The sequence below is a fragment of the Bos taurus genome, chromosome 5 (assembly GCF_002263795.3).
Source record: "Bos taurus isolate L1 Dominette 01449 registration number 42190680 breed Hereford chromosome 5, ARS-UCD2.0, whole genome shotgun sequence".
Lineage (NCBI taxonomy): Eukaryota > Metazoa > Chordata > Mammalia > Artiodactyla > Bovidae > Bos > Bos taurus.
Genome location: NC_037332.1, coordinates 77,424,194 through 77,449,657, shown reverse-complemented (window position 1 = coordinate 77,449,657; position 25,464 = coordinate 77,424,194). Strand labels below are relative to the sequence as shown.

Sequence of the window (25,464 nt, the reverse complement as noted above, 5' to 3'; positions counted from 1 at the left end):
TCTGAAGATGGAAACAAAGCATGGCTTTCTGGTCTTTGCTGTGCAACCAGACCTCTTGGGAATACTTGCCTAATTCAGGCTACATCTCATTAGCAAGGTGATGGTTATATACTGAACTTTGAAATTATGTAAATAGTGTTAATTTTCAGGAATCCTGTTAAATTTGAGGTGTTCTGCAAAAAAAGAGGCAAAACTGCATTTCTTCTCTTTTACCCCATTTAAAAAGGCTATAATGAGTGGCTGTATAATAGAAACTATAGAATAATATAGAGTGTATATCTTAACATAATACATATCAATACAGTATACATATACAGGTGTATGTATGTAGTATTAATATATCAATACCATGATCCTGTTGGTATGTGTTGGCAAACCACTTTAGTTTTTTTAATTAAGAAAATTATGCATAGCTCTTTCTCTCTTTAAACATCTTGGTATAATAAAAACTTGGATGTGAGTAGTTATACTGAGAGAGGCTGTCTCCCATAGAAGAACTAGGGAACTGACTAGGGTGCTAATTAGAGGCCCTTATTGTCCTTTTACAGAAAGCAGTAAACTCAGGCCACTGGTTATGAAAACTGTGAAAAGAAGGGAAGAGAAGGATTCAGGAGGAAGCAGGGAGGAAACTGCCAATGATGGCAGTCATTGTTCTAAAGTCAGCGTGGTGCCCAGTATAAGCTCATTTTCATGGAGAATTAATGCCCATTTCTGAGTTTTGGCACTGAATGACTGACTTGTATAGTTTTGTTAACCTGGGAGATTTGCCTTAACCACATTGTGGGCATTGGGGAGGTAGAAAAAAGAAATAGAAAATTAAAAGATATTCACATAACCCCCACCTTCAGTGGCAGCAGTCATCAAACCATGTCTGAAGGCCTCTGATGAGCCAACTGGCAGGGATGGGGCCAGTGCTTCTCTTCCTCATGGTCTTGATGGTGGTTCATTTCTGTAAACGTCCATCTATAACTGATGCACTAAATGACATATTTCAGAACAGTCATTCCTGTATGACTTTTGTTAATTGTTCATTTCGGCATAAATTCCTGGGTCACTGCAATTTATATTTTTTCATCTGGAAAAGGGATTTTTACTCTCACTCCTTAGTTTGGATCTCAAAGCTAGTTCCTTACAGTTAGTTCCTTCAAATGCTATAGTGTTTCATTCAGAAAATAAACTTTTTTATGGACATTGAGAAAAGTTTAGTAGTTTATGTCTGCTTATTTTCCTTTATTCAGAAACTGCCACTCTCAGAATAGGTTAAAAAAGAATAATTTTCCTTTATTAATTTTTTCTTTTAATATTTTCATTTTGTTCTTGTGTTAAATACACAACTTTTTATTGTAGACTTAAAAGTCTCGACTAACAGGAAATTTTAGTCAGTTGAAATCTTACTTTCAGTGTTTAAAATGTATTGAATTCATCTACTTCACATTTTTACTTAAATACACCTTCACATTGGGGCTATTCCCTGGTCACCATATTTAAAATTGGAAGGCCCACTCCTCTACTCCTTTCAGTTCAGTTGCTCAATTGTGTCTGACTCTTTGCGACCCCATAAATCTCAGCATGCCAGGCTTCCCTGTCTATCAGCAACTGCTGGAGCTTGTTCAAACTCATGCCCATTGAGTCGGTGATGCCATCCAACCATGTCATCCTCTGTCATCCCCTTCTCCTCCTGCCTTCAATCTTTCCCAGCATCAGGGTCTTTTCCAATGAGTCAATTCTTCTCATCAGGTGTCCAAAGTATTGGAATTTCAACTTCAGCACCAGTCCTTCTGATGAATATTCAGGACTGATTTCCTTTAGGATTGACTGGTTTGATCTCCTTGCAGTCCAAGGGACTCTTAAGAGTCTTCTCCAGTACCACAGTTCGAAAGCATCAGTTCTTCGGTGCTCAGCTTTTTTTATAGTCCACCCCTCACATCCAAACATGACTACTGGAAAAACCAAGCTTTGACTAGATGGATGTTTGTTGGCAAAGTAATGTCTCTGCTTTTGAATATGCTGTCTAGGTTGGTCATAGCCTTTCTTCCAAGGAGCAAGCATCTTTTAGTTTATGGCTGCAGTCAGCATCTGCAGTGATTTTGGAGCCCAAGAAAATAAAGTCTGTCACTGTTTGCATTGTTTCCCCATCTATTTGCCATGAAGTAATGGGACCAGAAGCCATGATCTTCATTTTTTGAATGTTGAGTTTTAAGCCAGCTTTTTCACTCTCCTCTATCGGGGCTGTTTAGTTCCTCTTCACGTTCTGCCATAAAGGTGGTGTCATCTGCATATCTGAGGTTATTGATATCTCTCCCGGCAATCTTGATTCCAACTTCTGTTCATCCAGTCTGGCATTTCGCATGATGTACTCTGAATATAAGTTAAATATTTAGTGTGACAATATACAGCCTTGATGTACTCTTTCCCAATTTGGAACCAGTCCATTGTTCCATGTCTGATTCTATTACTTCTTCACCTACATACAGATTTTCAGAAGGCAGATAAAGTAGTCTGGTATTCCAATTTCTTAAAGAATTTTTCAGTTTGTTGTGATCCACACAGTCAAAGGCTTTGGTGTAGGCAGTGAAGCAGAAGTAGATGTTCTTCTGGAATTCTCTTGTTTTTTCTATGATCCACTGGATATTGGCAATTTGATCTCTGGTTTCTCTGCCTTTTCTAAACCAGCTTGAACATCTGGAGGTTCTCAGTTCACATACTGTTGAAGCCTAGCTTGGAGAATTTTGAGCATTACTTTGCTAATGTGTGAGATGAATGTAATTGTGTGGTAGTTTGAACATTCTTTAGCATTGCCTTTCTTTCTTCCCTGGTGGCTCAGACGGTAAAGCATCTGCCTGCAATGCAGGAGATCTGGGTTCGATTCCTGGGTCGGGAAGATCCCCTGGAGAAGGAAATGGCAATCCACTTCAGCACATTTGCCTGGAAAATCCCATGGACGGAGGAGCCTGATAGGCTACAGTCCATGGGGTCACAAAGAGTCAGACACGACTGAGCGAGTTCACTTCTTTGGAATTGAAATGAAAACTGGCCTTTTCCAGTCCTGTGGCCATTGCTGAGTTTTCCAAATTTGCTGGCATATTGAGTGCAGCACTTTCACAGCATCATCTTTTAGGATTTGATATAGCTCAACTGGAATTCCATCACCTCCACTAACTTTGTTTGTAGTGATGCTTCCCAAGGCACACTTGACTTTGCATTTCAGGATGTCTGGCTCTAGGTGCATGATCACACCATCGTGATTATCTAGGTCATTTATCTTTTTTTGTATAGTTGTTCTGTGTATTCTTGCCACCTCTTCTTAATATCTTCTGCTTCTTAGATCCATACCATTTCTGTCCTTTATTGTGCCCATTTTGCATGAAATGTTCCCTTGGTATCTCTGATTTTCTTGAAGAGATCTCTAGTCTTTTCCATTCTATTGTTTTTGTTTATTTCTTTGCATTGAGCTCTGAGGAAGGCTTTCTTATCTCTTCTTGCTATTCTTTGGAACTCTACCTTCAGATGGGTTAATCTTTCCTTTTCTCCTTGCCTTTCACTTTTCTTCTTTTCTTGGCTATTTGTAAGGCCTCCTCAGACAACCATTTTGCCTTTTTGCATTTCTTTTTCTTGAGGATGGTTTTGATCACTGCCTTCTGTACAATCTACGAACATCCATCCATAGTTCTTCAGGCACTCTGTCTATCATCAGATCTAATCCCTTGAATCTATTTCTCACTTCCACTGTATGATCGTAAGGGATTTGATTTAGGTCACACTTGAATGGTCTCCTGGTTTTCCCTACTTTCTTCAATTTAAGTCTGAATTTTTCAATAAGGAATTCATGATCTGAACCACAATCAGCTCCCGGTCTTATTTTTGCTCACTGAATAGAGCTTCTCCGTCTTTGGCTGCAAAAATATAATCAGTCTGATTTCCATATTGACCATCTGGTGATGTCCATGTGTTGAGTCATCTCTTGTGTTGTTGGAAGAGGATGTTTGCTATGACCAGTGTGTTTTCTTAGAAAAATTCTATTAGCCTTTGCTCTGCTTCATTTTGTACTCCAAGGTCAAACTTGCCTCTTACTCGAGGTATGTCTTGACTTCCCACTTTTACATTCCAGTCCCCTCTGATGAAAAGGACATCTTTTTTGGTGTTAGTTCTAGAAAGTCTTGTAGGTCATCATAGAACTGTTCAACTTTAGGTTCTTCGGCATTAGTGGTTGGGGCATACATAGACTTCGATTGCTGTGATGTTGAATGGTTTGCCTTGGAAACAAATAGAGATCATTCTGTTGTTTTTGCTACTGCAGTCAAGTACTGCATTTCATACTCTTTGGTTGACTATAAGAACTACTCCATTTCTTCTAAGGGATTCTTGTCCAAGTAGTAGATCATCTGAATTATATTTGCCCATTCTGGTCCATTTTAGTTCACTGATTGCTAAAATGTCGATATTCACTCTTGTCATCTCCTATTTGACCAGTTCCAATTTACCTTGATTCATGGCCCTAGCATTCCAGGTTCCTATGCAGTATTGTTCTTTACAGCATTGGACTTTACTTCCTTCACCAGTCACATCTACAACTGGGCATTGTTTTCACACTGATCACTTTCACTTGTGGACGCGATGTGGCCTAGAATCAACAGGTTTCACATTCACAGATGCCTTTGTTGTTGTTGTTGTCGTCGTTAAGTTGCTGTGTTTTTTCTGACTCTTTTGTGTCCACATGGTCTGTAGTCTTCCAGGCTCCTCTGTCCATGGATTTCCCAGATAAGTATGCTGGAGTGGGTTGTCATTTCCTTCTCCAGGGAATAAGCTGTTGATGGGATTAAGAAGTACCAGGGATTGAACCCATGTCTCCTGCATTGGCACGTGGGTTCTTTACCACTGAGCCACCAGGGAAGCCCAGCAGATGCCTTTATTTGCTTCTAACATCTTTCAAAGAGAAATTACATTAACATGTCATATGAATTCCCCATTACCCTTTTGGATATTTTCTATCTGACCAGTGCCTTTTCATTTTCAGCTAAAGTGAAATATCTTTTCTAGGTGCACTATCCTGCTATCACGCATTATTTCACTCTGTCATCCTAGATATCACATATATGTATATAGCAGGTATATACCTTTTGTTACTGTGAAAATTATTTTTCACAATTTTATTGCTCTCTGATATGGCAGGTAGGAATGTGTTCTTGAATTGTTTCTTCACATCTTAGAAAACATTTAATTCTTACTTGCTTCATAGAAACGGTTTGGAAATAGAGTATCTTTTAAAACTGTGGTTTCATGGGTCATTCCTGACATAACAGTATTAACCTCTAGGACATCAGCCCAACTTGAAAAAGGAAAGAGTATCTGCTCTTAATGTGGAAAGCTCTGTACTTTATTTATGGTAGCCTTCACTCAGCAAATTCTTTAATGAACTTGATTTTAATTTTTTCACTGTTTATGCATGGCAAATAAAATGCCACAGAAGAGAAAAGGGATGACAGTTGATATGATGGGAAGTGGCTACAGGAGTGTGGTTTTAGACGTGACAGTGGAAATTGTCTGACAGTGTGGTATCAAGAGTAGAAATAGCTTTCAATACCACCCATTATTTCAGTAATGGTAGTCATAAATATATCCTTTTCCTCAAAAATGTTGAACAATATTCAGCATTGTAGAAAATGAGTTAGTATATAATTTCCTAGAAATTTCAACTGAAATATTTAGTATACATATATACATATAATGTAATTCATATACATATATAATGTAAAATAATTAGAAATAGCGTTCTGACCATTATATTAATATCACAGCCAGGCATCTCTTTTCTTTTTTGGTTTCCAATGCCCCAGTTCTTAGCTCTTTGTGAGATCTAAAGAAACTGTTTAATTAAAGGGTCTTAAAAATTTGTTTAACAAATGAATGTGGTTAACAGAATTTTCTTTATTCATAATGATTATGATGTTTAAGATGACCATCAATAAGGTATTTGGTTAGTGCTGGATTTCTCAAGTCAGCACTATTAACGTTCTGGGCTCGATAATTCTTCATTGTGGGGGGGGCTGTCCAGTGTGTTATGGGATGTTTAGCAGCATCCTACCCTCTATTAACTAGATACCAGTAGCTCTAGACATAGCCAAATAACCCTTGAGAGCCAAAATTGCCCGAGTTTGAGAACCACTGGTTTAGTGTAAATGCATTTAAGTTAGATGGGAACTTTTAAGTATGAATCAAATGCATTGTTAGTTATTTTAGCAATGCAGAACAGTTTTCAAACTAGGTTTCAACAGTACGTGAACCATGAACTTCCATATGTTCAAGCTGGATTTAGAAAATGCAGAGGAAACAGAGATCAAATTGCCAACATCCCTTGAATCATCGAAAAAGCAAGAGTTCCAGGAAAACGTCTATTTCTGCTTTATTGACTATACCAAAGCCTTTGACTGTGTGGATCACAACAAGCTGTGGAAAATTCTTCAAGAGATGGGAATACCAGACCACCTGACCTGCCTCTTGAGAAATCTGTATGCAGGTCAGGAAGCAGCAGTTAGAACTGGACATGGAACAACAGACTGGTTCCAAATAGGGAAGGGAGGACGTCAGGCTGTATATTGTTACCCTGCTTATTTAACTTATATGCAGAGTACATCATGAGAAACACTGGGCTAGATGAAGCACAAGCTGGAATCAAGATTGCCAGGAGAAATATCAATAACCTCAGATATGCATATGATACCACCCTTATGGCAGAAAGCAAAGACCTAAAGAGCCTCTTGATGAAAGTGAAAGAGGAGAGTGAAAAAGTTGGCTTAAAACTCAACAGTCAGAAAATTACAATCATGGCATCTGGTGCCATCACTTCATGGCAAATATATGGGGAAACAGTGGAAACAGTGGCTGACTTTATTTTGGAAATGGGCTCCAAAATCACTGCAGATGGTGTCTGCAGCCATGAAATTAAAAGATGCTTACTCCTTGGAAGGAAAGTTATGACCAACCTAGACAGCATGTTAAAAAGCAGAGACGTTGCTTTGCCAACAAAGGTCCGTCTATTCAAGGCTATGGTTTTCCCGTAGTCATGTAAGGATGTGAGAGTTGGACTATAAAGAATGCTGAGCACCAAAGAATTGATGCTTTTGAACGGTGGTGTGGAGAAGACTCTTGAGTGTTCCTTGGACTGCAAGGAGATCCATCCAGTCAATTCATTGGAAGTCCTTCTAATGAATCAGTTCTTCCAAAGAATATTCAGGACAGATGCTGAAGCTGAACACCATTACTTTGGCCACCTGATGGGAAGAACTGATTCATTGGAAAAGACCCTGATGCTGGGAAAGATTGAAGGTGGAAGGAGAAGGGGACGACAGAAGATGAGATGGTTGAATCGCACCACCGACTCAATGGAAATGAGTTTTAGTAAACTCTGGGAGTTGGTGATGGACAGGGTGGCCTGGCATGCTGCAGTCCATGGGGTCAAAGAGGGTCAGACAGGACTGAGTGACTGAACTGAACTGAACTGATGCAGAGCATCCAGTTACCATCATTTCTGGTTGGTTATTGTGGATACCTTCTGGTCTCACTTTTTTATTGTTGTTGAGTAGAGAAGAGAACTGCCTGTGTTTTCTGCTTTTTCACATTGTCCATATTGCCACTTTAAAGTGCTGAAAAAGATTTCTGTGACTTAAAAGGAAGTATACATGTTTTATTAATAGCTCCACATTATAGAAGCTTCTAGAGTTTTTTGCAGGCCATATGATTCTAGTAGAATGCCAAGTGCTGGTTGAAGGGAAGAGCATTTGCAACTTGCCTGATTTGTACCTGGTGCCTTAAATTAGCTGGTTCTCTTGAATTCAGTCTTGGGGGGCTGCTGAACACTGTGGGAGGGAACACCAGTTAATCTACGAGGGAGATGAATGTTGCCAGCCTTTATCACCCTGGCCAGAGCGGGTGCTGTTGGCCTTGCTTTTTCATTTGCTTCTCTTCTCATTCCAGCAAGAGTTTTAGCATTTCCTTATTGGTTTTGCAGTAGCATGAACCAGGGATAGGCAGAAGCACTAAGGAGGCTGAGGCTATGGGGATGCTGTGAGGGAGTTTTTTTTTTTTTTTTGCCATTTGTGAGGGAGTTTTAAATAGACCCAGGAATAGTGGCAGAATGTGAGGAGTGCTTGGGCAGTCAGAGGGAATTTGAAGAGATATTTCTATAGAGTAGACATTTTATTCATATTCATATTTGAGTCCTCTACATGTCAGGTGCTAAGCAAAGAAACTGATATACACAGCTTCAGTTAATCTTAAAACCAACTTGCTGAGGCATGTGCTGTTACACTTATTTCACAGATGAGGAGGCCCAGGCCTTAAAACAGTGACTGACTTGCCCAAAGGCTACTAAATGGTAGAACCAGGACACATCCAGGCTGGTCCAGTTTGAAGCCTGCAGTGGTAACCACAGCATTATTCAGTTAATATGCTGCTGCTGCTAAGTCGCTTCAGTCGTGTCCGACTCTGTGTGACCTCATAGACGGCAGCCCACCAGGCTCCCCTGTCCCTGGGATTCTCCAGGCAAGAACACTGGAGTGGGTTGCCATTCCCTTCTCCAAGGCATGAAAGTGAAAAGTGAAAGTGAAGTCGCTCAGTCGTGTCCGACTCTTCGCAACCCCATGGACTGCAGCCTACCAGGCTCCTCCGTCCATGGGATTTTCCAGGCAAGAGTGCTGGAGTGGGGTGCTATTGCCTTCTCTGTGATATGATGCTAGAAATTACATTTCTAGTTTAGAAGTTTTAGAGACACAGATAGTAGAAACTTCTCTTTTATTCTAATTAAATAAGAGAAACTAAAGTTCTTTGGACATGTCGACTTAAAAAGTATTCACAACCTAGAAATTAAGAGTTATGGTAAAAAAAAAAAAAAAAAAAAAAGAGTTATGGTGTATTCAGTGGGAATTTTTAGGACGACAAGCCTAGGAGGCAGCATCTCAAGTAACCTTGAGCAACTGCTCTGAGCAGGCGAAGAAGGGAGGAGCTGTGATATATAGGAGTTTTGCAACAAAGGGAAGGTAGTAGGAAGAAGAGATTACTGTTAAAGAAAACTAGAAGGTGATGGCACCCCACTCCAGTACTCTTGCCTGGAACATCCCATGGACAGAGGAGCCTGGTAGGCTGCAGTCCGTGGGGTCGCGAAGAGTCTGACACGACTGAGTGACTTCACTTTGACTTTTCACTTTCATGCACTGGAGAAGGAAACGGCAACCCACTCCAGTGTTCTTGCCTGGAGAATCCAACGGACAGGGGAGCCTGGTGGCCACTGTCTATGGGGTCGCACAGAGTCAGACACGACTGAAGTGACTTAGCAGCAGCAGCAGAAATTGAAAGTTTCCGGAATTTGGCACTTTTCTGTGAGTGGGAAGATGCCACAGTCTGGACTCAGTGAAATCATTCCTTTGATATGCATGTCAGTTATCTGGGGCTGGTATCCTGTGTTTTCCTTGTGGGGAGTGGCTGCAGCCTGATGTCTGCTAAATGGCAGATATTCTTCCCTTCCCTCAGGGCTCACCAGCTCACCATTGGCAGTAGCTGTTGTCTTTGATATCCTTTGCTTACTGATAGGTCAGACCACTGAGAAGAGGAGAAATATAGGACTGTCTGGCCCTGTGAGAGCCTGTGTCTTCTAGCAGAATAACACTCATTCCTTTTCTCCTCATGAGTGTGCATGTGCCTTCCTCGTTGGGTTGGTAGGTTGTTAATCTAGGTGGATATTTAGGTAGATTTCTTTTTTTTTCATTTTTTGGATAGATATTTTTTAATGCTGTAAAGCAGATTACATGCACAGTAAGTGTTAATTTATGGTAAGATAAATCTATAAATCATCTGGATATATCTCAGACAATGTTCTTGCCCACTACCGTCTGCTTAAGTTAAAACCTCTACATTGTTCTTAGAGAATTACTTCAGGTGATCCCAGTTTATGAAGCAGTAGGCTAGTAGCCCTCTGGTTTTATGGTATGTTTTATGATAATTAATTCCTCTGTGCCTCCTAGTTACTAAAAGTTCACTGAACTGTCAGCTCTGGCATTTGATCACAGTGACTCAGGCTCATTCCAATCTCAGGTGGCCTTGGTTTGTAGTGGCTTGAAGCAGGGTTTCAGTTTCCAGCCAGAGACTGCAGTCAGGCCATGGTAGTGAGAGTGCTGAATCCTAGCCACTAGACCAGTGGCCAGTGACAAGGCCCTGGCCCTTTGATTTTGCAGAAATGAATTTCCACAAAGGCACAGTAAGTAGTGAAACCAGCAAAGTGTTCATTTAGGAAAAAAAAAAAAAGAGTACATGTGGATAGACACATGGGTGGGCTCAGAGAGTCATGCTCCCATGGTAGTTTGATTTACTTATATGGGGCATTTCTTCTGGGTTTCCTTTGGCCAGTCATCTTGCTTTGCCTGGTTCTGAGTCTGTATTTGGTATATGGCAGTACTCTCCCATGTGTGTGTGTGCTTCTCTTGGCCAATATGGATTCTAGCAAAGAAGCCTATGGGTAGGTTGACATTGCTTACTATGAGGTGACACCCCCTCCCTTTTGACTTCTGAGGAGCCTTTTTGCACATGTATAGTTGGAAATTCTCCTTAAGCTCAAGAATGAGAAATACGTGGTCTCTGTCATTTATCTGAGCAGGGCTCAGCTCTTCTTTTGCTCCTGCTGTTTTGGAGTATCTGTCCACAGGGGACAACTCCAGCTGCCCAGCCTGGGGCCCTTCTATCTCTTACCTCAATTCCTGTCCCCACTGGTCCTAAAAAAAGTTTTATCCTTAAAGTTCTTGTTGTATACTGTCATATTCCTTAAAAGTTTTTGTTTTTCTTTCTAAGAAAAGAGTTTGTGAGAAACACATATCAAGAAAATCTTTGATTCCAGAAGAGCATGGTACTGATACTGATCAAAAGGCCAGGTGAAAATGAATGATACAGCTTTCAATTTCATTTTTTTTTTGCATTTGATTGTGATGACAATTTTGAAGAAGGAATAGTATTTGAAAGGGCCTAAAACCAAACTAAAGTAATACATTGTGATTAAAAAAAAAAGTTGACAGCTTTTAAAAAAGTTTTTTGGAGGTAGAGTTCAGATGCCATACAGTTTACCCATATTTAAAAGGGATAGACTGACTTCTGAGATGGAGAAACTTTGCCTTGCTTCAATACTGTCCCATAGAACTCTGAATTAGGCAGTGATTTTTGACGGGAATTTCTTCTCTTTTGCGATGTTTAATTGTGACAAGGTAAGAACTGAGGCAAAGATCAAACAAAGAATGGGTGGTATTTCTTCAGAAGTCAGAAAGGTTTGGCAACCTTTATGAAGATAGTCTGCCTCAGTTTGTAACCAAATTGTGTAACGTTGAAATGGTGATTGATAATATAAATAGATACAGTTGACTTACTCATGGTATCTTACACAGAAGCTTTTAGCAGAGTGGCATAGAAGAGCAAGGGTCATTGATGAATAAGTTTCCATGCAAATATGTACCTTCCTCTAACATTTACCAGTTGAAGACTTTCGGGTGTGTTCATAATTGACCATGAAAGATTGTGAGGTGAATGAAGTATAAAGATTCAAATTTCCTTTAAGAGATAGGAAAGCCTGTACTTGCTATAATAAGATTTGTTAGAAAAAGAAGGTGTTGCTAATGAAGTTTTTAGTGAAACAGTCTTGTCTAGTTGTTACAAGAAAAAAAAATCCTTTAAAAAGATATACAATATTCATATGACTCTTTAAAGATAACTTTTTATATGCTTAGTATTTGTAAAAGCCTATGTTGGCATTTTCTTTTTATCTTGCTCTTTCTGTGATATAAAATAATTATTTAGGGCATTTGACTTTGACTTATGTAATTCTTACCCTTTGACCATTGCTTAGGAATGATTAGATTGCAGATTGGGGGTTGCCTATAGTACAATGGCTTTTTATATGGGTAAGAACTGAAGGAAACATCTCATACTGGGATACTGAATAAAATCTGTTGTTTCTGTTAGTGCTGAAAATGGCAGTCAGAAAGCATATTTATTGCATTCTGTCAGTAGGTCTTTATGCATTGGTTATTTTGGAACCAAACTTACACATTTTATATAAATAATCATTTTGAGAAGGAGGCATAATTTGAGACTGGGAGTTAGGTAAACTCTAAGTTGTGAATAAGATACATATTATTTCTAAGAGTCCAAAATTTATCTGTTAAACATAGATTCAAAACAGCCCATGTAAGGACTTCCTGCTTGTCGAACTTCCAGTTTTTGTAGAGAAGCCTAAAGGCTATGTAAAATTTCTCAGTGGTTGCAGCTAATTTTAAAAATGTTGCTTGGTCTTGTTCATGTGCACTCCCTGGCCTAGGCAGAGTGGGATGTGATTCTGCCCTCAGTGGAGAGAGCATCAATAGTACACAATCAGTACCTATGTGATCATTCCTAGAGCACATAGAGGTACCAAGAATCTACAGCAGGGGCCATAAGGAACAGTCCAGAGAGGAGGAGGGGGCACCAGTCCAGGCCCTGATTTAGTCTTGGGTCAATCAGGGATGTTTGCCTTGCCTAGATTGGGAAAGGGTGTATGCATGTGTGCTAAGTCCCTTCAGTTGTGTCTGACTTTGTGACCCTATGGACTGTAACCCTCCAGGCTCCTCTGTCCATGGGAATTCTCCAGGCAAGAATACTGGAGTGGGTTGCCATGCGCTTCTCCAGGGGATATTCCCTACCCAGGGATTAAACCTGTGTCTCCTGCACTGACAGGTGGTTTCTTTACTACTGGCACCACCTGGGAATAGGAAAGCACAGGCTAGTTATTGTGAATGCAGTCAATTTAGCCACCAGCTGCAGGCTGAGATATTCCAAGTAAAGCCCTTCTCAAAATCTGTGTAAGCCACTTCCCACAAAAAAGTAAACAAAACCCACAACAAACTCCTCCAAACAAACAAAAAAATGAAAACAACAAACAGAAAACCTCCTCAAGTGAATCATGTACTTTTCTGTTGGGGAGCTGCTGGTTGGTCTTACTGTTCTTTAAGTAATAACCCATTTTTCATCTGACAAGTGACTGGACTGAAAATAAAACCTTCACACATCTGTAAGTAAAGAAGATTTTGGCTCAATACTGGGAGAATTTAAGTCTTTGGTCTCTTAAATTTTGCTTTTCCTTCACTATACTTTCATGTTTTAGATTTACCTTTATATTTCTCAAGGAGTAGTTTCTGGGGTTGGAGAAGGCAATGGCACCCCACTCTAGTACTCTTGCCTGGAAAATCCCATGGACGGAGGAGCCTGGTAGGCTGCAGTCTGTGGGGTCGCTAAGAGTCAGACATGACTGAGTAACTTTACTTTCACTTTTCACTTTCATGCATTGGAGAAGGAAATGGCAACCCACTCCAGTGTTCCTGCCTGGAGAATCCCAAGGACCGGGGAGCCTGGTGGGCTGCCGTCTATGGGGTTGCACAGAGTCAGACACGACTGAAGTAACTTAGCAGTACTTAGCAGTTTCTGGGTTGTGATTGGATGACTCAAATAAAGGCTATTAAAGTTATTATTTCACCTTTCCAGACTTAAGTTTATTGTCCTTCCCTTTAAGCATTAGATTGCTGATTTAAAGTGACACCATTATATGAACACAGTTGTGCTGTATTAAATGAGACTGCCATTTGAAGTATGAGATGATCGGACACAGCTAAGAGTTAAGTGTACAGTGAAAGGTTAACATTCTAGTCTTGGGTCATCCATTAACTTACTCAGTTACAGGGTAAAACACTTACCTTGAGTGACTTGTGTTGTTTGTTTCACCTGTTAAATAAAGTGTAGTCTGGCTGAATACTTAATAGGGCAGGGTTTGTAATACACAAACAGAAATTCTGTCCCCTCCTGACACTCTAATATGTTCCCCATGGAATCTTCACACATAACTGGCATGGGGGAAGGGACAGCATTTATTATTATTATTTTTTTTTTTATTCTTCTCTAACACCACAGAGGGGGGGAATTTCCCTTCTACATTGGTTAAAATCAGCGTAGAAGAGGACCTCTCCACCCCCCTCCCCCCATGGTGTTAGAAGAGGGGAAGAACACAGGTATGAGACAAAATCTGTTTGGCAGAAATGAGAAGCAAATACCTGCCTGCCTGATCTGTCCTCAAATCTTCAGGTTCCTCAAGTTGATACCTTCTACTTTTCCCTCACTTGCTCATTCTCTTTGGTCGATTCATTCAGTCAGAATTCACTTATTGGGCTCCTACCAGGTTTAAGGAGATCAGTCCTGGGTGTTCTTTGGAAGGAATGATGCTAAAGCTGAAACTCCAGTACTTTGGCCACTTCATGCAAAGAGTTGACTCATTGGAAAAGACTCTGATGCTGGGAAGGATTGGGGGCAGGAGGAAAAGGGGATGACAGAGGTTGAGATGGCTGGATGGCATCATGAACTCGATGGACGTGAGTCTGAGTGAACTCTGGGAGTTGGTGATGGACAGGGAGGCCTGGCGTGCTGCGATTCATGGGGTTGCAAAGAGTTGGACACGACTGTGTGACTGAACTGAACTGAACCAGGTTTAAGCATGATGAATTTGGGCTCATGCCATGATATTACTAGAGCCGTGAATAGAAGCAGATCACAGTGCTATATGGTATTAGAAGTATTGTGATGAATATATGTAGAAGGTTTAGTGGGAATACAAGTAAGAGAGGCATCATTTCTGTCTGAGCATATGGAGCAGAGTCACATGGGCTCATAGGGGAAAAGGGGTGTTTTGAGCTTGGTCTTGAAATATTAGTGTGTATTCAGAAAGAGGAAGGGAAAAATATTGAAAGGAAGAGAACAGTAGGTCATGGGGAACAGGAGCAGACTGATCACTTCCTGTAGGCTGAATTATAGGAGAGGATGTGCAAGAGGGATGCAGGGAAAAACTGGGGAAAACCTGAAACCATAAGACATCTCCTAAAACAGAATATTTTTAAAGCAGGATTATAAATTAATATATTTTAATGTTATATTTTTTCCTAAAAGTATACTAAATATTATATATTTATATAATTTAATGTTCATAATACTGTTGGCTATATCATTTGCAAATATCCTTTCCCATTCCGTAGACAGCTTTTTCATTTTGTTGATAGTTTTCTTCTCTGTGCAAAAACTTTTTAGTTTGATACAGTCACACTTTGCTTTTGTTTCCCTGAGGAGACATATCCAAAAAAATGCTGTTAAGACTGATGTTAAAGAGTGAACTGCCTCTGTTTTCTTCTAGAAATTTTATGGTTTCAGGTCTTATATGGAAGTATTTAATTCATTTTGAATTTATTTTTGTGCACTGTGTGAGAGAGTAGTCTGGTTTGATTGTTTTGCATGTCTCTGTCCGGTTTGAACACCATTTACTGAAGATACTAAAATTTCCCCATTGTACATTCTGGCCTCCTTTATCATAGATTAATCGACCATGTAACTGTGGGTTTATTTCTGGGCTTTCTATTCTGTTCCATTGACCTCTGTGTCTGTTCTTGTGCAACTGCCATACTGTTTTGATGACTGTAGCTTTGTAGTATAGTTTGAAATCAGAGAGCATGATACCTCTAGCTTTGTTTCTCTTTCTTAAGATTGTTTTGGTTATTTGATGTCTTTTGTGTTTCCATACAAATTTTATAAGTATTTTTTCTTGTTGTTGTTTAGTCACTAAGTTGTGTCTGAGTCACTAAGTTGTGTCTGACTTTTTGCAACCCCATGGACTACAGCACACCAGACTTCCCTGTCCACTTTGTTCTTCTCATCTCCTGGAGTTTGCTCAGACTCATGTCCATTGATGATGCCAGTGTCCATGTTGACATTGATGGTGACATGTTCATGTCAGTGATGCCATCCAACCATCTCATCCTCCATCATCCCTTCTTCTGCCTTCAGTCTTTCCCAGCATCAGGGAAAGAGTTGGGCTCTTTTCCAATGAGTTGGCTCTTCACACCAGGTGGCCACAGAATTGGAGCTTCAGCTTCAGCATCATTCTTTACGATGAATATTGAAGGTTGATTTCCTTTAGGATTGACTGGCTTGATCTTGCTGTCCAAGGGTCTTGCAAGAAGTCTTCTCCAGTACCACAGTTCGAAAGCATGAATACTTGAGCATTCAGCCTTCTTTATGGTTCAATTCTCATATCCGTGCATGACTAGTGGAAAAACCATAGCTTGGACTATATGGACCTTTGTCAGCAAAGTGATGTCTCTGCTTTTTAATACACTATCTAGGTTTGTCATAGCTTTTCTTCCAAGGGGCAAGCATCTTTTAATTTTGTGGCTGTAGTCACCATCCACAGTGATTTTGGAGCCCAAGAAAGTAAAGTCAGTCACTGTTTCCATTTTTCCCCATCTGTTTGCCATGAAGTGATGGGACAAGATGCCATAATCTTTTTTTTTTTTTTTTAATATTTATTTATTTATTGGGTGCTCTGGGTCTTCGTCACTGTGCAGGCTTTCTCTAGTTGAGCTGAGCAGAGGCTGCGGTGCATGGGCTTCCCATTACAGAGTGCGTGCTCTAGGGCGTGTGGGCTCAGTAGTTGTGGTACATGGGCTCAGCTGCTCTGGGACATATGGAATCTTCCCAGACCAGGGATTGAACTGGTGTCCCTTGCATTGGAAGGTGGACTCCCAACCACTGGACCACCAGGGAAGCCCCCAGATGCAGTAATCTTAAGCCAGCTTTTTCACTCTCCTCTTTCACCTTCATCAAGAGGCTCTTTAGTTCCTCTTTGCTTTCTGCCATTGTGGGTTCTGTGAATAATGCTATTGGTATTTTGACAGAGATTGCATAGATCTGTAGATTGCTTTGGGCACTATGGTCATTTCAAGAATAATTTTCCCAATCTAAGAAAACAGTATATCTTTCCATCTCTTTGTGTTGTCTTCAGTTCCTTTCATCAGCATACAGGTCTTTTACTTCCTTAGATTCATTTCTAGGTATTTTATTCTTTTTCATGTGATTGTAAGTGGATTGTTTTCTTAATTTCTCTTTCTGATAGTTTGTTGTTAGTGTATAGAAATTTGATGGATTTCTGTATATTAATTTTGTATCCTGTAACTTAACCAATTTTATTAATGTATCCTTAAGTTGCTTCAGTCGTGTCCGACTCTGTGCGACCCCATAGACGGCAGCCCACCAGGCTCCCCCGTCCCTGGGATTCTCCAGGCAAGAATACTGGAGTGGGTTGCCATTTCCTTCTCCAATGCATGAAAGTGAAAAGTGAAAGTGAAGTCGCTCAGTCATGTCTGACTCTTAGTGACCCCATGGACTGCAGCCTACCAGGCTCCTCCATCCATGGGATTTTCCAGGCAAGAGTACTGGAGTGGGGTGCCATTGCCTTCTCCAGTATTTTTTTGATGATGTCTTTAGGATTTTCTAGGTATAACATCATGTAATCAACAAACAGTGACAGTTTCACTTTTCCTTTCCAATTTGGATTCCTTTTATTTATTTTTTTTCTTGTCAGTGTGGCTAGTACTTCTAATACTATGTTGAATGAACATGGTGAGAGTGGGCATCTTTGTCTTGTTCCTGATCTTAGAGGCAATGCTTTCAGCTTTTCATGGTTGCATGTGATGTTAGCTAAGTGCCTGTCATATATAGCCTTTATTATGTTGCAGTATATTCCCTTGATGTCCACTTTGTTGAGGGTTTTTACAATAAGTGGAAGTAAGCAGTTAGAGTTAAAAGATTTATTACATGTAGAGTAATAGACATAAGGATCTTGGTGGCAGATTTCTTCTCTGCAGTAATGTAAGCAAGAAAACAAAGGAGCAGCACCTTTAAAGTACTCAAAGAAAGAGTTTTTAAACTTATAATTCTGTACCCATTGAAAATATCTTTCAAAAATAAAAATGAAATAAGGACATTTTGAACATTTTCTGGGACTTCCCTGGTGGTCCAGTGGCTAAGACTCCATGCTTCCAATGCAGGGGGCCCTTAGGCATGGAGAGTTTGCACGCTACAACCAAAAGACCCCATGTGGCTGCAATTAAAAAATCCTGCATGTCACAGCAAAGACTGAAGGTTTTATGTGCAGAGCTAAGTCCTGGTGCAGTCCAGTAATAAATGAATATTTTTTAAAAATTAAGAAAATAAACATATTCAGACATATAAAAGCCAGAAGAATTCATCATCAAATAGATGGACTTTCAGGTACCCTGCTTGATTGGGCAAAGATAATTTGACCATAAATAGGCAGATGTTAGCTTGGTCAGTCAGAATGTCTTTCTAGTGTCAACTACAAGTACTTGGTGCTTGCCAAGGGCATTTGCTGTCTGCCTCTGTGGAGACTGAACCCTGGGCTGCTGCAGCTGTTGACCTTCAGCACGCCTGAAGGGAGTTCAGAGTGGAGAGTGAGGCACTCTGCTCCAGGGAAACTGGTAGAACAGGTCTTTAGATAGGTATTTTTCAGGAACTGATTTCATGATCCCAATCCTTGCATCACCTCATATCTAGAAAAGCACTAAATCCCTTCATGGTGACATCAGCTCCTTGTGACTAGCAAAAATCCTTTTGTAAAATGAGCACTTGATTGCATTGAACTCCCCCTTCATCAAAATCTTATATATTGCCCTTCCCTCACTACCTCTTTAGAGCAGTTTCTCAGCTGTCTGAGGTGCTGTCTCTTGGGCTGCAGTCCTCATTTTGCCCCAAATAAAACTTAACTCACAACTTTGATGTTGTGCATCTTTTTTAGTCAACACTAGGAATAGGGAACTTGGACTGAGAAAATCATATTAATATGTGAAACTTGGACCTCTGTGTGGTAAACCATGGGGACTGAATAACAAGGTTGTGAGTGGAGAAAGACTAGTCCATGAAACGAGATACAGAGGTGAGGCTAGAAACCTCCCCTGGCTTCTGGATGTCTTCCAATTCTCTGTTTTAGTCTTTCTGAGACTGAGTTGCAGCCCTGCATTTGGTTTCTGTGAGAAGCTATTTCATCTTTAGAGTAAACTTAGCTCTTTTTTTGGAGAAGGAAATGGCAATCCACTCCAGTACTTTTACCTAGAAAATCCCATGGATGGAGGAGCCTGGTGTCCATGGGGTCGCAAAGAGTCGGACACGACTGAGCGACTTTACTTTTTAAGCTAGCTCTACATTTTCTTGAAACTTGTCTCACACACACACACACACACAGGTTCCAAACTTTCTTTCTTGTGTATTTTAAACATGCTGGTGTTGTCACATGTAGACACAAGAACAGAAATAATAGTCAATTGTGAGGATTTAGCCTTACCAGGTCCATCATTGTTGAGATATTCAACATGTTTTCTCAGAAAACCTTAAGGCCTTGCGTTTCTGTTAAGTCTTGGAGGAAAAAGATGTTTTTAAAGTTGGCTCCTCTTCTCACGATCTAGAGTGCCCAGGAAGCCAGAAATTGTTGAAGAAACGAGGGAAACAATGGCGGGTGCCTCAATGTTGGTGTGAGAGTACAGGAAAAATTAGAGTTTTATATATGCACAATTTGCTTTCCTACTTTTCTCTACAAAATACCCGTTTTGTTATTAAATAGTTAGTATCTTTGATTTTGTCCTTTCATTAATCATTAGTCTTTTGTAAGCCCTTTTAATCCTTTTAAAATCACTGATGTTTTAAAAGTAGTGGTGTGATAGAGTCCAGCCTCTGAATTCATACCAAATGATTGTTTTAAACAAGTTTTGATTGCTGTTTGTCTGTATCTCTAACCTAGCAGTTTTTTTAAAAAAATTATTTAATTCTACAAGATTATAAGCATGCTTTTGGCCAGATACTTTGCTGATAAATATCTTAAATTGACTAGACTCCAATTTAAAATCTCAAAAAATTATTTTAATGGTTGCCTTAAAAAAAATCCCTCCATGTTCTTGTTTTTAACAACGTATCTTTTGATTCTTTGTAATTTTCTTCCTTTCTTGGGGAAGTAATAGAGTATTAAAGTCTTTCATGAAGGTTCTGGTGATCTAAATACTCTTTGGGGGTGCTTTGACCTACTTAGAATGGTTCTTTGTGCTGGAGAGCGTATTTATCCTAGGGTTAATTCTGCTACAGAATTGCCCTGGATGAATGCCTTGAAACTTCCCACTTACAAAGTCTTTTATTACACAAACACAATGAAGCTGCATGCAGCCAAAAAGAAGTGAGGAAGTTTACATTGTGCTTGACTTCCTTGAATTAAATTTTATTTATAGTTCTACAGACTCTACTACAATAATATTTTGAACAAGAATTTCATTGCAACAGTTGCTTACATGTGTTCATCTCAATATGATTGCTGTGTTGAGAAACACCTTTATGCATTTGTCTAATTAGGGCATTATATATAGAGAGAAAAATTTGCTGAGAACTCTTTTAGGCATATGGCTTTATGCCTAAAATTGCCATTTTTAAGAAAATAGCATTGTAGTCCCTTACATACTTAAAGATGAACTATGAAGATAATTGTATTTAACGTATAGCATATGATTAAAAATGCATATAGTATACATTTTTAATGTTTGTACTTATTATTATAGATTTAAAGAATATTTATTTGGTGATATCGGGTCTTAGTTGTGGTAGGTGAATCTTTTAGTTGCCACATCTATAATCTTTAGTTGCGGCATGTGGTATCTAATTCCTGGACTAGGGATAGAACCCAGGCCTCCTGCACTGGGAGTGCAGAGTCTTAGCCACTGAACTACTAGGGCAGTCCTAGTATGTGATTTTTTGATTGACAGAATATGTCATTTGCCTTCTTTAGGGTTGGATCACTTGCAGTAGATTTTTTCCCTAACTATTTCAGGTTTTTAAATGCAAGGAGATACAGAGATTAGAAAAAGAATCACTTTAAAAATAAAATAGGTAGATTATGTTCCATTTGGTCATTATCAAGATTTGAGTTTTAAAATATGTGATGTTTGTTACTGTATGATGAATGTAGAAGTGTTTTTATGTACCTTGACCTCTAGGAGGCATCATGATCTAGTGTAAAGTTTCTGGATTCTGAATAAGGAAACGGTCTATGTCATTTTTAAGAATTTTCCTGCATGAAATTTTTTGCTCTCTGAATCGTAAAGTTACACTGGGAATGAATAAGATAGCGGCTGATAGAGTCCTGGAGAAAGAGATTTGGTGATTTTGTCATTCTCTTTGTGATTACCTGAAAAGGAGTTACTGTGACTGCCATAGCAGTAGCCTAGTGATTGAGAAAATAAAGGAATTAATAATTTTAATGGATAGGTGCTTTTCCATTTGCAGATCACAGTTCTCTTGTGTAAATTATCTATGAGTAATACTGTCATTAAAGTACTATGTTAAGTGTTGATTTTAATACAGTTTGAATAATTATATTTAAAATAGCAAATGTCATAGCTCTCCTACATTAGCAAATGTAGTACTCTTACAGCTGTTATTAAGAGCTGTCTAACATTGGTTGAAATTCAGGAGATACATTTTATCAGTTTCTTCACTGTAGTTAGATACTTTTGCATGTGATCAAAATGTACTCATGATGTGACTTGCCAGCTTCAGGAGAATAGAGACTGTGAATGTGTTGTATGGGGACAGTGTAAGAACAGTAATCCTTCCGTCTGTTTTCCTTGCTTTTCCTGTTTTCATGGCACCTGAATAAAGGCTATTTAGTGACTTGGCTGAGAGTATTGTAGTAAAAGGATAATGTCCCTTCATTCTCCTGGAATTACCACTTACAGGAGAATTTGTTCTACTCAAAACTCAAAGGTATTCAGAAGGCAAAGGAACTCATGGGAGGATTCATTTATAACCGTATTTATGACATTGATATTGTTATTATCATTAACTTAAACTTGGATCTGTTTCAACCAAAACCTGTAAAGTTCAGCATGCTCTTTTATGTTTGAATGTGCTTAATCCAGAAAGAATTAACCAAAGTAATAAAAAGTTATACTGAAAGAATTGATAAATGTTAAGAAAAATCAAGTGCTATATGTTCTAAAGAAGTTCACTACTTTTTCCAAAGAGGGATGGGGTCGTTTAAAACGGAGGTTTCTGTGAACAAGTAATCTGACATTTTCTTGTTTGAATGATCTGAGATTTTTGCTTCCCTTTTGTGTTTAAGACACAAAGCTCTTTAGTCACCTAATGAGCTGGGCTGCTTTTGCCTTAAAATAAATAAATGTTACTTGTTTCTGTGTTGCCTGGGTAATATTTGGGAAAAAAATGGAAATGGGAGAACATTAACCAGTAGGTTATACTGATTCAGGTTATGAATTCTGTAATGAGCAGGCATGTACTTAATGAAGGAATTAAATTATTTGGAAACCTTTAGATTTAAAAAAGCAAAACAGGGCTTCTCTTCTCTACTTTCCATGTACTCTATGTTGTCTTTAGAAAGTTACTTTCAGGTAAACCGTAATTTTTATCAAGAAAAACAGTGTCATTTTATGCTTTTTGAATTATTTTTATTTTGACTGCTGTGCTGTGCTTAGTCACTCAGTCATGTCTGACTCTTTGTGACCCCATGGATTGTAGCCCGCCAGACTCCTCTGTCCATGGGGATTATCCAGGCCTGGCCTTAATTGCAGCACTCAGGATCTTCCATCTAGTTCCCTGACCAGGGATCGAACTTGGGCCCCCTGCATTGGGAATGTGGAGACTTAGCCACTGGGCCACCAGGGAAATTCCAATAGTGTCATTTTAGTGTCAATAAGTATTCTATTCCAATATTGTTGATTTTTTTTTTTTTTTTAGATTTTTTAAAAAATCAAAGTGTAGTTGATTAATAATGTGTTAATTTCAAGGGTACAATACAGTGATTTAATTATTTTTTTCAGATTATGTTCCATTATAGGTTATTGCAAGATAGTGGAAATAACTCCTGTGCTATACAGTAAATCCTTGTTGCATATATAAAAAACATGAGACGACTCTACACGTGGACATTATCAGATGATCAATAGTGAAATCAGATTGATTGTATTCTTTTCAGCGAAGATGGAGAAACTATATAATCAGCAAAAACAAGACCAGGAGCTCACTGTGGCTCAAATCATGAACTCCTTATTGCCAAATTCACAACAAAAGACAGAAACTGTATGGATCTAACAGAAGCAGAAGATATTAAAAAGAGATGGCAAGAATACACAGAACAACTATACAAAAAATATCTTAATGACCCAGATAATCACTATGGTGTGATCACACACCTAGAGCCAGATCTCCTGGAGTATGAAGTCAAGTGGGTCTTAGGAAGCATCCCTATGAATAAAGCTAGTGGAGGTGATGGCACTCCAGCTGAGCTATTTCAAATCCTAAAAGATGATGCTGTGAAAGCAGTGCACTCAATAGGCCAGCATATTTGGAAAAGTCAGCAGTGGCGGCATGACTGGGAAAGGTCAGTTTTCATTCCAATCCCGAAGAAAGTCGATGCCAAAGAATGTTCAAAGTACCACACAATTGCACTCATCTCACACACTAGCAAAGTTATGCTCAGAATTCTCCAAGCCAGGCTTCAACAATACGTGAACCAAGAACTTCTAGATGTTCAAGCAGGATTTAGAAAAGGCAGGTGTTGCAAGCTGGTGGAGCAGAGACCAGAACCTGCTCGACGACTCAAGGGTGCTGCAAACTGTGTCCTCGCGATTGTCCTAGTAAGCCTGTCGGACGGACGTTCTTGGGGCAGAATGTGCTCTTTGCTCCACCTCACTGCTTGCCCCTGTGTCCCCATGGAAACAAAAAAAGATGTTCCTGATCAACAGCAGAGCCTTAACTTTACTCCCTGTTCATGGCGCGGTGATCAAACTCCTCAGAATAGCTATTCCGTGAAGATCTCATGTAACTTCTGCCTGAAAAAGTGCATACAGAAAGGAACCATTTTGTCTTCCTGCCATGGAGAACAGAAGGGCCCTCTATCTCCCTGCCTGCCAAATTATATGTGCCTCTCTTTTCATTACTCACTTGCCCCCATTTCAGGTCTTTCTCACCCACCGTGCTGGAAGCATCAGGCAGAGGAACCAGAGATCAAACTGCCAAATCCCTTGGATTATAGAAAAAGCAAGAGAATTCCAGAAGAACATCTGCTTCATTGACTACACTAAAGCATTTGACTGTGTGGATCACTGTAAGCTGTGGAAAATTCTTAAAGAGATGGGAATACCAGACTACCTTACTTACCTCCTGAGAAATCTGCATGCAGGTCAAGAAGCAACAGTTAGAACCAGACATGGAACAACAGACTGTTTCCAAATTGGGAAAGAAGTATGTCAAGGCTGTATATCGACGCCCTGCTTATTTAACCTATATGCAGAGTACTTTATGCAAAATGCCAGGCTTGATGAAGCACAAGCTGGAATCAAGATTGCCAGGAGAAATATCAATAACCACATAAAGGCATATGATACCACCCTTATGGCAGAAAGCAAGGAGGAACCAAAGAGCCTCTTGAGGGAAAGTGAAAGAGGAGAGTGAAAAAACTGGCTTAAAACTCAGCATTCAAAAAACGAAGATCATGGCATCTGGTCTCATCACTTCAGGGCAAATAGATGGGGATACAATGAAAACAGTGACAGACTTTATTTTCTTGGGCTCCAAATTCACTGCAGATGGTGACTGCAACCATGAAATGAAAAGACGCTTGCCCCTTATAAGAAAGGCTATTACCAACTTAGCATGTTAAAAAGCAGAGACATTACTTTGCCAACAAAGGTCCATATAGTCAAGGCTATGGTTTTTCCAGTAATCATGTATGGATGTGAGAGTTGGACCATAATAAAGAAGGCTGAACACCAAAGAATTGATACTTTTAAACTATGGTGTTGGAGAAGACTCTTGAGAGTCCCTTGGACAGCAAGGTGATCAAACCAGTCAATCCCTAAAGGAAATCAGTCCTGAATATTCATAGGAAGGACAGTACTTTTGACTTCCAATACAGTACAATAAAGGATTCTACAATACTTTGGCCGCCTGATGCAAAGTCTGACTCATTGGAAAAGATGCTGGGAAACCCTGATTCCGGGAAACCCTGATGCTGGGAAAGATTGAAGGCAGGAGGATAAAGGGACCATAGAGGATGAGATGGTTGGATGGCATCACTGACTCAATGGACATGAGTTTGAGCAAGCTCCAAGAGTTGGTGACAGATAGGGAAGCCTGGCATGCTGCAGTCCATGGGGTCATAAAGAGTTGGACTGAGTGACTGAACTGAACTGAATTTGTATCTGTCAATATCATGCTTTTAATTTGTCCCTTTATCCTACCACTGCCCTTTGGTAACTGTAAGTTTTGTTTTAACTAGAAATCAGAGTTACATGAAGAATTATTATGAAATATTTATATTTTAGCTGAAGTGAATCTTGGGTTATTTTTGTCCATTAACTTAATTCACAACTATACAGCCAAAATAATAACACCTAAAGGTGTCATGATCCTTTTAAGATAGGGAACTGCAATAACTAGGTTACTTTTCTTACCACTTAAAACTGTCCTCATTTTGGAACTTGTCTATTCAATGCCACAAGCATACATCACAATACA

General features: G+C 39.5%; 1 protein-coding gene across 2 annotated transcripts in view; it reads left to right on the top strand.

The window, feature by feature from the left end:
- Nucleotides 1-25,464, top strand: part of FGD4 (FYVE, RhoGEF and PH domain containing 4) — a 243,680-nt gene that overhangs the window by 13,388 nt on the left and 204,828 nt on the right. The gene's annotated exons all lie outside the window — the stretch shown is intronic.